This window comes from Lissotriton vulgaris, chromosome 7 (genome assembly GCF_964263255.1).
Source record: "Lissotriton vulgaris chromosome 7, aLisVul1.2, whole genome shotgun sequence".
Lineage (NCBI taxonomy): Eukaryota > Metazoa > Chordata > Amphibia > Caudata > Salamandridae > Lissotriton > Lissotriton vulgaris.
The window spans coordinates 618,073,419-618,086,826 of NC_141695.1; positions in this window are offsets into that span (position 1 = coordinate 618,073,419).

Consider the following 13,408-nt stretch of genomic DNA (forward strand, 5'->3'; position numbering starts at 1 on the left):
ATAAGAGCTTCCTGTTGTTTTACCATATAATTTTGAGATATCATTTGAAAGATCCCATCAAGGTAACTATAGGTACATATAAATCAAGTTCTTATAATACATAAGTTCTACTGAACTTAGCAGTTGTAGGTGGTAAGGGCCTAACACATCCTGACTACAACTCCCAGAGAGGTTCTAGTAGGAAACCATTTAGTGTAGGAAGGTGCATACACCACACCTCACTAGAAAATGTCCTTGGAAGCAGGCCCTAGTGGACCTCTTCAAGAAACCCAGAGGGTGCCTTCTAAGTATGACTCATTCACTTTTCATGAGTTGAGAAGCCTGTGTGCAGCCAGAAAGTTGACAAAAGGACAGAGTCCAACCTTTACCCACCTGGTAGATATCTTAGTGGCTCATGATGTAGAGAATGCATCAGACCCAGGTAACCATGGAAATGGAGAGGGGGGCCATCCATCAACAGAGGAAAATCCAATTGGAGAATATCCATTGGTCTCTGATGAGGATGATGACCAGGATGCAGTAGATGAACCTGGCCTGGGTAACACAGGACTATCTGGAGGTGGAGAGAGCCACGGTAGGCCCCCTCTAACCTTCCAAATAGGTCTAACCGTGGAAACAGAAGGAACAGATCACTGTCCAGTGGTTCTGTTCATTCTGATTCCTCAGTAGGGTCCAGTGGCTCTGCTGTGAGGAGGATGACTTCCCCTCAGAGGAGAGAGCACAAAGCTAGGATGAAGGAAGTTAATCTTAGGATCAAGAGGCAAGAAGTTGCCCTTGCAAAAGACACCCTGGCTTTTGAAAGAGAGAAAATGTTAAGTGGGTTAGAGCCCACTGGTGGCAGCAATATCCCTAGAGGTAGGGAAGGGTATCATGACCATAGAAACCTGAACAAGATTGTCCCACCCTATCCAATTGGGGATGACATCCACAAATGGATAACTGCTTTGGAGAGGGCTTGCAAAGTACAGCAGGTACCCCAAAGTCAGTGGGCAGCAATCTTGTGGCTCTCCTTTTCAGATAAAGGCAGAGATAAGCTCCTGACAGTAAGTGAACAGGATGCTGACAACTACTATGTCCTGAAGAGTGCTCTGATAGATGGGTTTGGCTTAACCACTGAGCAGTACAGGTTGCTGTTCAGAGATACCCAGAAGACACAGACTCAGGACAGGACTGACTTTGTAGATTGTGCTACTAAGGCTCTGGAAGGGGAAGCGTTGTTTACAACACGGTCGTTACATCGCGATGCCATTACATCGTGGTTTTTAGAACGCGAGTCGTTACAACGACTTGCGCTGGATGGCACTCTAGGACAAGGAATAGTATAATTTACTATCCAACACCTTCCCTACTGTATGTAGACTGGAGTTGGAATAGTAAATTATACTACTCCTAAGTCTAGTGCCCTCCAACGCAAGTCGTTGTAACAACTTGCGTTGTAAAAACCGCGATGTAATGGTATGCGATGTATTAGCATACGTTGTAATGTCATACAACCCTCTGGATGGCTGGTTACTGGGCAGTAAGGTTAATGGCTATACAGGATTGTATAATTTGATCATGAGAGAACAAGTTCTTAACAACTGTCAGAACTAGTTACTGCATCAGCACCTGGTTGACTCTGATCTGATCTCTCCCCAAGAATCGGGAAAGAAGGCAGGCAAATGGGTCAGAACCAGGGTGAAGCAGAAGGTACAGAACCAAGGTGGTGATCAGAAGAAGCAAGACCGAAAGGCTGGGGAGAAAGCAAAAGAACAGAAGTCTTCTCAAGGTCCCCAAAAAGCTTCTAATAGTGGGGTTTCCCAACCTGCAAAAAAAGAAAGAATGTCCTAAGAAACCATGGTGCAAAGTATGTAAGGTAAATACTCACTGGACCAGTGAATGCGCTAAGAAGGAGGCAGCTCCAGCCCTCATTGCCCCTAAGGCAACTGTTCCCCCTAGTACAGCTAATAGTGGTGGTTCTCAACAGAAGGGTGTAGTAGGGTGAACCCTGGGAACTGAGATGGATTCTGGCCTAGTCAGAATACCAACTCAAGCTGTTCTTGTCTGTGATGTGGACAAGGCTATGTCCTCTACTGTGAGCCCCAGTAACTTGGGCAAGTACAGACAGACTCCTTTGATTAATAGCAAAGTGTCTCAGGCCTACAGGGACACATGTGCTAGTGTCACAATGGTGACACCCAGCTTTGTGGACCCTGGACAGATAATACTAGGTGACAATTACCTAGTGACCAATGCAAGCAATGTCACTACCACCCATAGTATGGCAATTATTAATTTCTCCTGGGGAGGGGTAACTGGCCTCAAAAGAGTTGTTGTTAGTTCATACCTCCCTGTAGAATGTTTGCTTGGCAATGACCTAGAATCTTCAGTCTGGTCTGAAGTGGAGTATAGGACTCATGCAGAGATGTTAGGTATATCAGCACATGTCCTTCCTGTGACCAGGTCACAGGTCAAAAATTGCAACACTGAACAGGCCCTGGATCCTGAAATAATGGACCAGTTGTCTACCAGGAGGAGAAGCAGTAGGGGTAAGGCAGTGCCTTCCCCCTTGCCTCAGGAAGAGAGTCAGCCTTCACAGGAAGCTGATTGTGAGACCCAGAAGGAAACTGTCCTAGAAGAGCTTGAGCCTGATCAGGTTGAGTTTCTTGGGACAGGGGGACCCTCCAGGGCAGATCTGAGGCAGACGCAGTTAGACTGCCCTTCTCTTGAACCCCTAAGACAGCAAGCTGCTGCTGAGGCTGCTGGGAATGCTAGTGGGATCCACAAAGTCTGTTGGGATGATGGGCTCCTGTATTCAGAGGCTAGAGGCCCCAAGCCTGGTGCTTCCAGGAGGTTGGTCATTACTTTGGCATTCAGGGGCTTCCTTCTCACACTAGCCCATGATATTCCCTTAGCAGGACATCTTGGCCAAAACAAGACTTGGGACAGGCTTGTCACTTTCACTGGCCCCACATGTCAGAAGACACCAAGGAGGTTTGTCGCTCTTGTGTCACCTGCCAAGCCAGTGGCAAATCAGGTGCCACCACAAAGGCCCCCCCCTAATACCACTACCTGTGGTGGGGGTTCCCTTTGAAAGAGTAGGGATTAACTTTGTTGGACCAATGAATCCCCAAACAGCCTCTGGGCACAGGTTTATTCTGGTGGTAGTGGATCATGCCACCAGATACCCAGAAGCTATTTCCCTAAGGACCACAACCGCACCTGTTGTGGCAAGAGCCCTCCTGGGAGTTTTCTCAAGAGTGGGTTTTCCGAAGGAGGTTGTCTCAGACAGAGTTGCCAACTTTATGTCTGGATATTTGACTGCTGTTAGACCTGTCTGGCTTTTTGGCGAAGTCCCTCCTAATTTTTATTTATTTTGTCCCCTTTTTGCCCCTCAAACCCTTATTAATTTTTGTGTCTACTGACTTTTTGTAGGTGTTGGCCAGGGGGATAGGTGTTCTTTCTCCCCCTCATAGTCTTTTACCTTAGGCCCAGAGGCCTGTTCTGACAGGAAAGTTGGCACCACCTAAAATGGTGGCCACCAACTGCCCCAACTGTCACCAACAGAACTTGGCCATAGCCTAACATAGGGCATTCCAGAACCTTCTGGTCCATTCTGGACCACTGAGAGGGCAGCCTATATAAGGCGGAATGCTGGACAGCCATTTTGTCTGTCAGTGAGGAGCAGCTAGAGTGAAGGCTGAGGTCTAGTGGGGGTAGGGTTCTGAAGGGTGGTTCCCTCTACAAGAGTAGCCCTCTGTCAAGGTTTTCCCCCTCCTTGGTCCTGTTGTCCTAGCCAAGTTAGCTCATCCTGCTGATCCTGGGCAGATAGATTAAGGGGTTAACTTTAGTAGTCCTGGGAGCTGAGCTGAGAGTTCCCCCGTGCCCCTAGTCTGCGCAGTAAGGAGGAATAGGGGGTTGGTGCTGAGAGAGTACAACCTGGCTTTATTCTGAAGGAGCCCCCCCCCTTTTTCTCTCCTCTTCGTTTTGGTGAAGGAAGGGAATTCATTCATTAAACAACTGATTGCATCCCCTACCAGTGACTGGTCCTGTGGTGTGTGGCCATCCCCTCTGCCAGCTGAGAAGAAGGTGTGAGGTGAACTGTGACCGGGTTTTCATCGATCGCGCTCTGGGCCAGCACCCCCCCCGGGATCCACTGAGCCTGGGAAGCTTAGAGAGGCTTCCCTTTGTGAGCGGGACCCCAGGGGCATTGATCGCGCTGGAGACGCGTCGCCTGTCCTGAAAGGAACCAGAGGCGTTACTGCGCACGCCCCGTCTGTGAAGATATCCCCGGAAGGAGGGGCCGTGAAGTGAGCAGGCCCCAGCGAGCAGCGTCTCTCCTCGGAGCAGATCCCGTGGGAGGCGGCCTCGGCGAGAGCGCTCCCGCGCATGCACACCGGAGGAGTGTTTCCTTCGCGCTGCGCTGAGGGAAGGCGCCGGAGGGTTCCTCAGCTCGCCGCCTGTCAGGTCGCTTCCTCCTGCTTGGGCGCCGTGTGGAAGAGTCGGCCTGAGCAGGGAGGGAGAGCGAGGAGGCCTGGCAGCGGTGAAGAGGGTTGGGGTCTGCCTGGAAGGTATTTTAGCGCGAAAGTAGCGCGAAGGAGCAGGCTCACGCTGAGGAGTCAGCTGAGGAGTGGGAGCTTCCCTAGCCTTGTTTTCCCTCAGCCCCTCACGCCAGATCGATCTTGTCCCCTGAAACCGGACTGTCTGCACATCCGCCTGGTAAAAACAAGTAAGGAGGAGTTCTGAAAGGGGGAGAGTGACGCTGGTAATTGACTTAAGGAAACCTTCAGTGACTGGATATTTTGAGTATAGTGTACTACAAGATATTCCCATTCCACTACTGTGGGGGCTTAATTAAATGCTGATGAAGGTGAATCTAAACCAAGGGTACTCAGAGAAGTAGTAGAGAAGCTAAATGTGTTTCATGTAAATGAGAGTGAGGCTCTGGCCTGATTTAAGTAAGCTGAGTACAGTCATTACCTAATTGAACCGTCTTAGTTCAACTGTAAGAAACTGCATTGTGATTCTCTTTGAAACTGGTTTAATGACAAATGAACTGTAATGTTGAAACTGGCTGACTAATTGCTTAGCAGTTTAAATGTTAATACTGTAATGATATTTGCTCTTGCTTATAGTGAGGTGTAGTTCTCTCCCAAGACTCTAGCAGAGTATATCTAGCCTAGTTGATTCTAAGGTACAGTTATCTTAATGCAAAAGGGTGATAGGAGTTCAAGAATACAACAACTGTTTTAAAGACAACGTGATAATCTGCTAGAAATTTAAAAAGTGTAACTGCTGATCTTAAAGGTGACTTGAAATGTTTTGAACTATCTATATGTGAGCTATTTATATTTGACAACAAAGAGCATATTATTTTTATATAAAGCAATACGTATTTTCATATAATTTTGGTGTAGTGTTTTCTTTTTGAGTGCTATTGCGTGGAATTACTTTTGGGTGGTCTGCAACCTTTACACTGTGCCTCTGAATGTTAGTCTTGCCCTAGGCCAGGCTACCTAATTCCAACATATTGGTGCCTAGCGGTGGGATTGCGGACTTGGTTGCAGCTACTTACTAGTAATTTGACGTAATACACCCAACCTGCACCAGGAGTTTTCTCCTTGCGGCCCTCCCAATTAGTCTTTTTGTTTTTTCTAAATTTATTCCTGGTGGTGGGTGGAGTTGGCTTAAGGTTGCCCTTGCCCCTTTGAAATCTCTGGTGTGTATCCAGGTTTGCCAGACTCACAATGGAGTTTGCGGTGGAAAACCTGGAAGTCTATTCCGTGCCCCAATTGAGAATGTTCTGCCAACAAATGGGGGTCTTTTTCAAACATGGTGCCAGGAAGGGGGAGCTCCAGACTAGCCTTAGGGCCTGGGTGGAGGCACACCAAGAGACAAAGGAGGAGGCTGAAGAGGTTGACCAGGACACGGTGGGGGAGGTAGAAGAGTTATTCCGCGATGAGGGGGAAAACTTACTCACCGGACCAGTGTCCTATTCCAGAAAGGGCAGTAGCATCTCTGGGAAAAGCCTAACGGAAGCCGAGCTCACCGATAGGAGGGAGAAAAGACAGCTAAAGTGGGAGTTGGCTAAGTTGGAGCAGGAGAAAGAGGAGAGGAGGATGGTCCACGAGTTTAGACTGAAGGAACTGGAGCTCCAAAGTCTGCGACGGGGGTCCTCTCCTGTTAGGAATGGTGGCAGCGAACCGAAAGAGTCAGCCAGGGAGACCAAACCCTATATCCCAAAGGACCTGATAGCGAGCTTCAGTCAGGGGGACGATGTAGCTAAGTGGCTGGCCGCTTATGAGGTTTCTCTGAAGGTTCATGGAGTGCAGGAGAAGCACTGGGGGGGTAGTTTGTACAAGTACATGCCTCCTGCTGGTCGGGACACCTTGCTGGCCCTGGATCCGGAGGAACAGACAAACTACCCCACCATGAAGCTGGCGTTATTGAGGAAGTTCGGGCTCACCCCAGAAAGGTACCGACAGAAGTTCAGGGGGAGCCACAAGATGGGCACTCAGAACTGGGTGGACTTCCTTGATTACGCCAGAAAGGCCTTAGAGGGTTATTATTATTATTGCATTTCTTATATAGCGCCAGAATCGACCCCCGAAGGGGTATCTCCGCGCTTGCCTTGGGAACCCGTCCTGGTTTTTCCCTGTGAGATAGCCCCTACAGGGCATCCCCAAGGTGAAAGCCAGGCATCCCGCCGCAGGGGGGCCGTTGTGGAGATTAAGCAAGCTTAATGCCCAGAGTTGCATAGTGTGAACCCATGATTAGGTCAGGCACCGAAGCGAGAATTATCGAGTCCGTGGACATTTGAGCTCAACACCCTGCCGCGTCGGGAATCGAACCCTGGTCCCGGGTCTGACCTCTGCTTCAGGGTCTGCCTGCTCTAACCAGTGAGCCACACTGACGTGGGTCAAGGGCAGTGAGGTAAAAGATTATGAGGGGCTGTACGATCTGTTTTTGAGAGAACACCTCCTCGAGAAATGTTTTCCCGAGCTGCGCCAACACCTGGTAGACAGCAAGCTGACCAATCCCCGGAAGCTTGCAGAGGAGGCGGACATCTGGACAAGTACCCGGGTGTCCTCCAAGGGGACTGGAGGGGAATCTCAAAAAGCTGGACAGGGCGCCCCCCAGAAGAAGGAGGGGGGGGAGAAAAAGAAAGAGTTCTCTAAAGGTCCTCAAAATAACTTCCAAGGGAAGGGAGCAGGTTTCACCCCTAGGGCAAACCCGCCCCGGAACCCTCATCCTGGCCAGAGCCAGCAGCCCAGGGTTCTCCACTGTTTTGAATGCGGTGGCGTTGGACATTATAAGGGAGATGTCAGATGCCCAAAGAGACCACCCCCTCCCACCGGAGGAAAGTCACCGGGAGTAGCTAGTGTAGCGCTCGGGGAGGAGTTGCCCTTAGATAAGGGGGGTGAGTGGGCGGGTGTCACCTTAGTGTCCCTGGGAGAGCGGGAGATGGTGCCAAAGATCCAGGTGCCCCCAAATACTACAAAGTATGGGCAATGGGTTACCATCAATGGCCAGAGAGGGGAGGCTCTGAGGGATACAGGAGCCAGCATGACTATGGTGAGAAGTCAGCTGGTGTCCCCAGAGCAGGTTGTTCCTAATGTACTCCACCCCGCCGCGATGGCTGACGGCAGAATGGGCCACTATCCAGTGGCTGAGGTTCCCTTTGAGTGGGAGGGGGTTGCAGGTTCACTTCGAGTTGCCGTAAGCCCTGCCGTGCCAGTCGATTGTCTGTTGGGGAATGACATGGAACACAACACTTGGAGAGAGGTGGAATACCGGACGCATTCTGCGATGCTGGGTACACCTGACTGGGCCTGTGTCAGCACACGGTCTGCGACTGCCCGGAGAGGGAGTTCGCCTGGGTTGGAGCCTGGAACAATGGCCCAACCCGCTGCTAAGAAGGGACAGACCCGGAGACAGAGAAAGCCTGCTCCGGCTTCCACACCCCATGAGACAGATCGGCCACCTGCGGTGGTGGACCAGGAGTCCGTGGAGGGGGAAGTAGACTCTCTGGAGGATTTACCCATCCCTGCGGAGTGGCATGTGGAGGGAGGTCCTACCAGAGAGGAATTCTGTAAGGGGCAGAGGGAGTGCCCCACCCTTGAGGGACTGAGGCGACAGGCTGAAGCCCAAGCAGCAGGTGATGTTACGGGACATTACCATATTTACTGGGAGGATGGACTCCTCTACAGTGAACCCAAGGTACCCTCGCCTGGTTCATCGAGGGCCTTGGTAGTCCCGCAACAGTACCGAGCCTTTCTTTTGGAATTCGCTCATGCCATACCCCTGGCAGGACACTTAGGCCAGGACAAGACCTTTGCACGGCTTGTTCTCCACTTTTACTGGCCTCAGATGAAAGCGGCGTCCAACACATACTGTAGGACATGTGTAACCTGCCAGGCCAGTGGGAAAACAGGGGTGAAGCTAAAAGCTCCCCTGGAACCACTTCCAGTCGTTAGCACCCCCTTTGAGAGGGTGGGCATCGACATTGTAGGGCCTTTGGATCCACCAACAGCAGCTGGTCACAGGTTTATCCTGGTACTGGTGGATCATGCCACACGGTACCCAGAGGCAATACCTCTGAGGACAGTCACTGCACCTGTAGTGGCAAGAGCCCTAATGGGAATCTTTACCCGAGTGGGATTTCCCAAGGAAGTTGTGTCCGACAGGGGGACCAACTTCCTGTCAGCTTACATGCGGGCAATGTGGAAGGAGTGTGGAGTGACCTACCGGTTCACCACTCCTTATCACCCCCAGTCGAATGGACTGGTTGAGAGGTTCAATAAGACCTTGAAGGGCATGATCAGAAGTCTGCCCGAGAGCCTGCGGAGGAAATGGGATGTCCTCCTACCCTGTTTACTCTTTTCCTACAGGGAAGTGCCCCAGAAGGGAGTGGGCTTCAGCCCCTTCGAGCTTCTGTATGGGCACCCTGTACGCGGTCCTCTCAGCCTGGTGAAGGATGGTTGGGAGAAATCTCCCAGGAAACCCCCCCAGGATGTGGTGAGCTACATGCTGGCCTTCAGGAGCCAAATGGCGAAGTTGTGGAAGCAAGCTTCTGACAACTTGGAGGCCAGCCAGGCAGTCATGAAGGAGTGGTACGACCACAATGCTCACCAGGTGGAACTGGAGCCTGGACAGAAAGTGTGGGTGATGGAGCCTGGAGAGCTTAGCGCCCTCCAGGATCGCTGGACAGGCCCCTTTGAGGTGTTGGAAAAGAAGGGTAAGGCCACATACCTGGTGGACCTTAAGACCCCTCGACAGCCCCTACGGGTGCTGCATGCCAACCGACTCAAGCCCCACCATGAGAGGCCCGAAGTCATGTTGATGATGGTGACTGACGGGGAAGAGGAAGCGGAAAGCGAACCTCTCCCAGATCTCTTTTCGTCCCAAGAGAAGGATGGGTCAGTGGAGGGAGTGAATCTCTCTCCTACTCTAACTCCTGAGCAACGGGAGGACTGCCGCCAGATACTGGAGCAGTACTCTTCGTTGTTCTCCCTTGTCCCGGGAAGGACCCACCTGTGTACCCATGATGTGGACACAGGAGACAGCCCACCAGTGAAGTCCAAGACCTACCGGCTGTCTGACAAGGTGAAGGCTAGCATACATGGAGAAGTTGCCAAGATGCTAGAGCTGGGAGTAATTGAACCTTCCAACAGCCCTTGGTCCAGTCCGGTGGTGCTCGTGCCAAAAGCTGCACCACCAGGCACCACACCTGAACTGAGGTTCTGTGTGGATTACCGAGGACTGAATTCAGTGACAAGGACTGATGCTCATCCGATCCCTAGGGCGGATGAATTGATTGACCGGCTAGGAGCTGCCCAATATCTGAGTACCTTTGACCTCACTTCAGGGTACTGGCAGATCTCCTTGACAGATGGAGCAAGGGAAAGGTCAGCCTTCTCCACGCCTGAGGGACACTACCAGTTCTGTGTGATGCCCTTTGGGCTCAAGAACGCCCCTGCCACATTTCAGCGGCTGGTGAACCAGGTCCTCTCTGGAATGGAGAGTTTCTCTGCTGCTTACTTGGATGACATTGCTGTCTTCAGTAGCAGTTGGGAGGACCATCTGCAGCATTTGCAGGCCGTTCTCCAGGCCCTGAGACTAGCTGGATTGACCATCAAAGCCAGCAAATGCCAGATTGGGCAGGGGTCGGTTGTGTACCTTGGACACTTGGTGGGTAGGGGGACTGTGCAGCCCCTGCAGGCGAAGATTGAGGCAATCATGGCCTGGGAACCCCCCAAGACACAGACTGAGGTCCGAGCTTTCCTGGGCCTCACAGGATACTACCGTCGCTTTGTGAAGGGGTATGGCACTATTGTAGCGCCCCTCACAGAGCTCACCTCCAAGAAACAACCTCGACGGGTAGTTTGGACAAAGGCTTGTCAGCAAGCCTTTGAAAAGTTGAAACAGGCAATGTGTGCGGCACCGGTCCTGAGGGCCCCAGACTTCTCCAAGGAGTTCATTGTCCAAACGGATGCATCAGAACATGGCATTGGGGCAGTGTTATCGCAACTCAATGAAGAGGGCCTGGATCAACCTGTAGTCTTCTTATCCAGGAGGCTGCTTCCCCGGGAACAGAAGTGGAGTGCCATTGAGAGGGAAGCTTTTGCGGTGGTGTGGGCTCTGAAGAAGCTGCGGCCATACCTCTTTGGCTCGCACTTCCTGGTTCAGACTGACCACCGACCCCTTCGTTGGCTGATGCAGATGAAGGGGGAAAATCCCAAGTTGTTGAGGTGGTCCATCTCCCTACAGGGAATGGACTTCCGGGTGGAACATCGGCCTGGAGTGGACCACGCCAATGCAGACGGTCTCTCCAGGTATTTCCGCCTTAGTGATGAGGACTCCCAAGGGGTTGGGTAGTTCTCCCCACTTTCAGCTGGGGGGGACGCGTGTTAGACCTGTCTGGCTTTTTGGCGAAGTCCCTCCTAATTTTTATTTATTTTGTCCCCTTTTTGCCCCTCAAACCCTTATTAATTTTTGTGTCTACTGACTTTTTGTAGGTGTTGGCCAGGGGGATAGGTGTTCTTTCTCCCCCTCATAGTCTTTTACCTTAGGCCCAGAGGCCTGTTCTGACAGGAAAGTTGGCACCACCTGAAATGGTGGCCACCAACTGCCCCAACTGTCACCAACAGAACTTGGCCATAGCCTAACATAGGGCATTCCAGAACCTTCTGGTCCATTCTGGACCACTGAGAGGGCAGCCTATATAAGGCGGAATGCTGGACAGCCATTTTGTCTGTCAGTGAGGAGCAGCTAGAGTGAAGGCTGAGGTCTAGTGGGGGTAGGGTTCTGAAGGGTGGTTCCCTCTACAAGAGTAGCCCTCTGTCAAGGTTTTCCCCCTCCTTGGTCCTGTTGTCCTAGCCAAGTTAGCTCATCCTGCTGATCCTGGGCAGATAGATTAAGGGGTTAACTTTAGTAGTCCTGGGAGCTGAGCTGAGAGTTCCCCCGTGCCCCTAGTCTGCCCAGTAAGGAGGAATAGGGGGTTGGTGCTGAGAGAGTACAACCTGGCTTTATTCTGAAGGAGCCCCCCCCCTTTTTCTCTCCTCTTCATTTTGGTGAAGGAAGGGAATTCATTCATTAAACAACTGATAGCATCCCCTACCAGTGACTGGTCCTGTGGTGTGTGGCCATCCCCTCTGCCAGCTGAGAAGAAGGTGTGAGGTGAACTGTGACCGGGTTTTCATCGATCGCGCTCTGGGCCAGCACCCCCCCCGGGATCCACTGAGCCTGGGAAGCTTAGAGAGGCTTCCCTTTGTGAGTGGGACCCCAGGGGCATTGATCGCGCTGGAGACGCGTCGCCTGTCCTGAAAGGAACCAGAGGCGTTACTGCGCACGCCCCGTCTGTGAAGATATCCCCGGAAGGAGGGGCCGTGAAGTGAGCAGGCCCCAGCGAGCAGCGTCTCTCCTCGGAGCAGATCCCGTGGGAGGCGGCCTCGGCGAGAGCGCTCCCGCGCATGCGCACCGGAGGAGTGTTTCCTTCGCGCTGCGCTGAGGGAAGGCGCCGGAGGGTTCCTCAGCTCGCCGCCTGTCAGGTCGCTTCCTCCTGCTTGGGCGCCGTGTGGAAGAGTCGGCCTGAGCAGGGAGGGAGAGCGAGGAGGCCTGGCAGCGGTGAAGAGGGTTGGGGTCTGCCTGGAAGGTATTTTAGCGCGAAAGTAGCGCGAAGGAGCAGGCTCACGCTGAGGAGTCAGCTGAGGAGTGGGAGCTTCCCTAGCCTTGTTTTCCCTCAGCCCCTCACGCCAGATCGATCTTGTCCCCTGAAACCGGACTGTCTGCACATCCGCCTGGTAAAAACAAGTAAGGAGGAGTTCTGAAAGGGGGAGAGTGACGCTGGTAATTGACTTAAGGAAACCTTCAGTGACTGGATATTTTGAGTATAGTGTACTACAAGATATTCCCATTCCACTACTGTGGGGGCTTAATTAAATGCTGATGAAGGTGAATCTAAACCAAGGGTACTCAGAGAAGTAGTAGAGAAGCTAAATGTGTTTCATGTAAATGAGAGTGAGGCTCTGGCCTGATTTAAGTAAGCTGAGTACAGTCATTACCTAATTGAACCGTCTTAGTTCAACTGTAAGAAACTGCATTGTGATTCTCTTTGAAACTGGTTTAATGACAAATGAACTGTAATGTTGAAACTGGCTGACTAATTGCTTAGCAGTTTAAATGTTAATACTGTAATGATATTTGCTCTTGCTTATAGTGAGGTGTAGTTCTCTCCCAAGACTCTAGCGGAGTATATCTAGCCTAGTTGATTCTAAGGTACAGTTATCTTAATGCAAAAGGGTGATAGGAGTTCAAGAATACAACAACTGTTTTAAAGACAACGTGATAATCTGCTAGAAATTTAAAAAGTGTAACTGCTGATCTTAAAGGTGACTTGAAATGTTTTGAACTATCTATATGTGAGCTATTTATATTTGACAACAAAGAGCATATTATTTTTATATAAAGCAATACGTATTTTCATATAATTTTGGTGTAGTGTTTTCTTTTTGAGTGCTATTGCGTGGAATTACTTTTGGGTGGTCTGCAACCTTTACACTGTGCCTCTGAATGTTAGTCTTGCCCTAGGCCAGGCTACCTAATTCCAACATATTGGTGCCTAGCGGTGGGATTGCGGACTTGGTTGCAGCTACTTACTAGTAATTTGACGTAATACACCCAACCTACACCAGGAGTTTTCTCCTTGCGGCCCTCCCAATTAGTCTTTTTGTTTTTTCTAAATTTATTCCTGGTGGTGGGTGGAGTTGGCTTAAGGTTGCCCTTGCACCTTTGAAATCTCTGGTGTGTATCCAGGTTTGCCAGACTCACAATGGAGTTTGCGGTGGAAAACCTGGAAGTCTATTCCGTGCCCCAATTGAGAATGTTCTGCCAACAAATGGGGGTCTTTTTCAAACATGGTGCCAGGAAG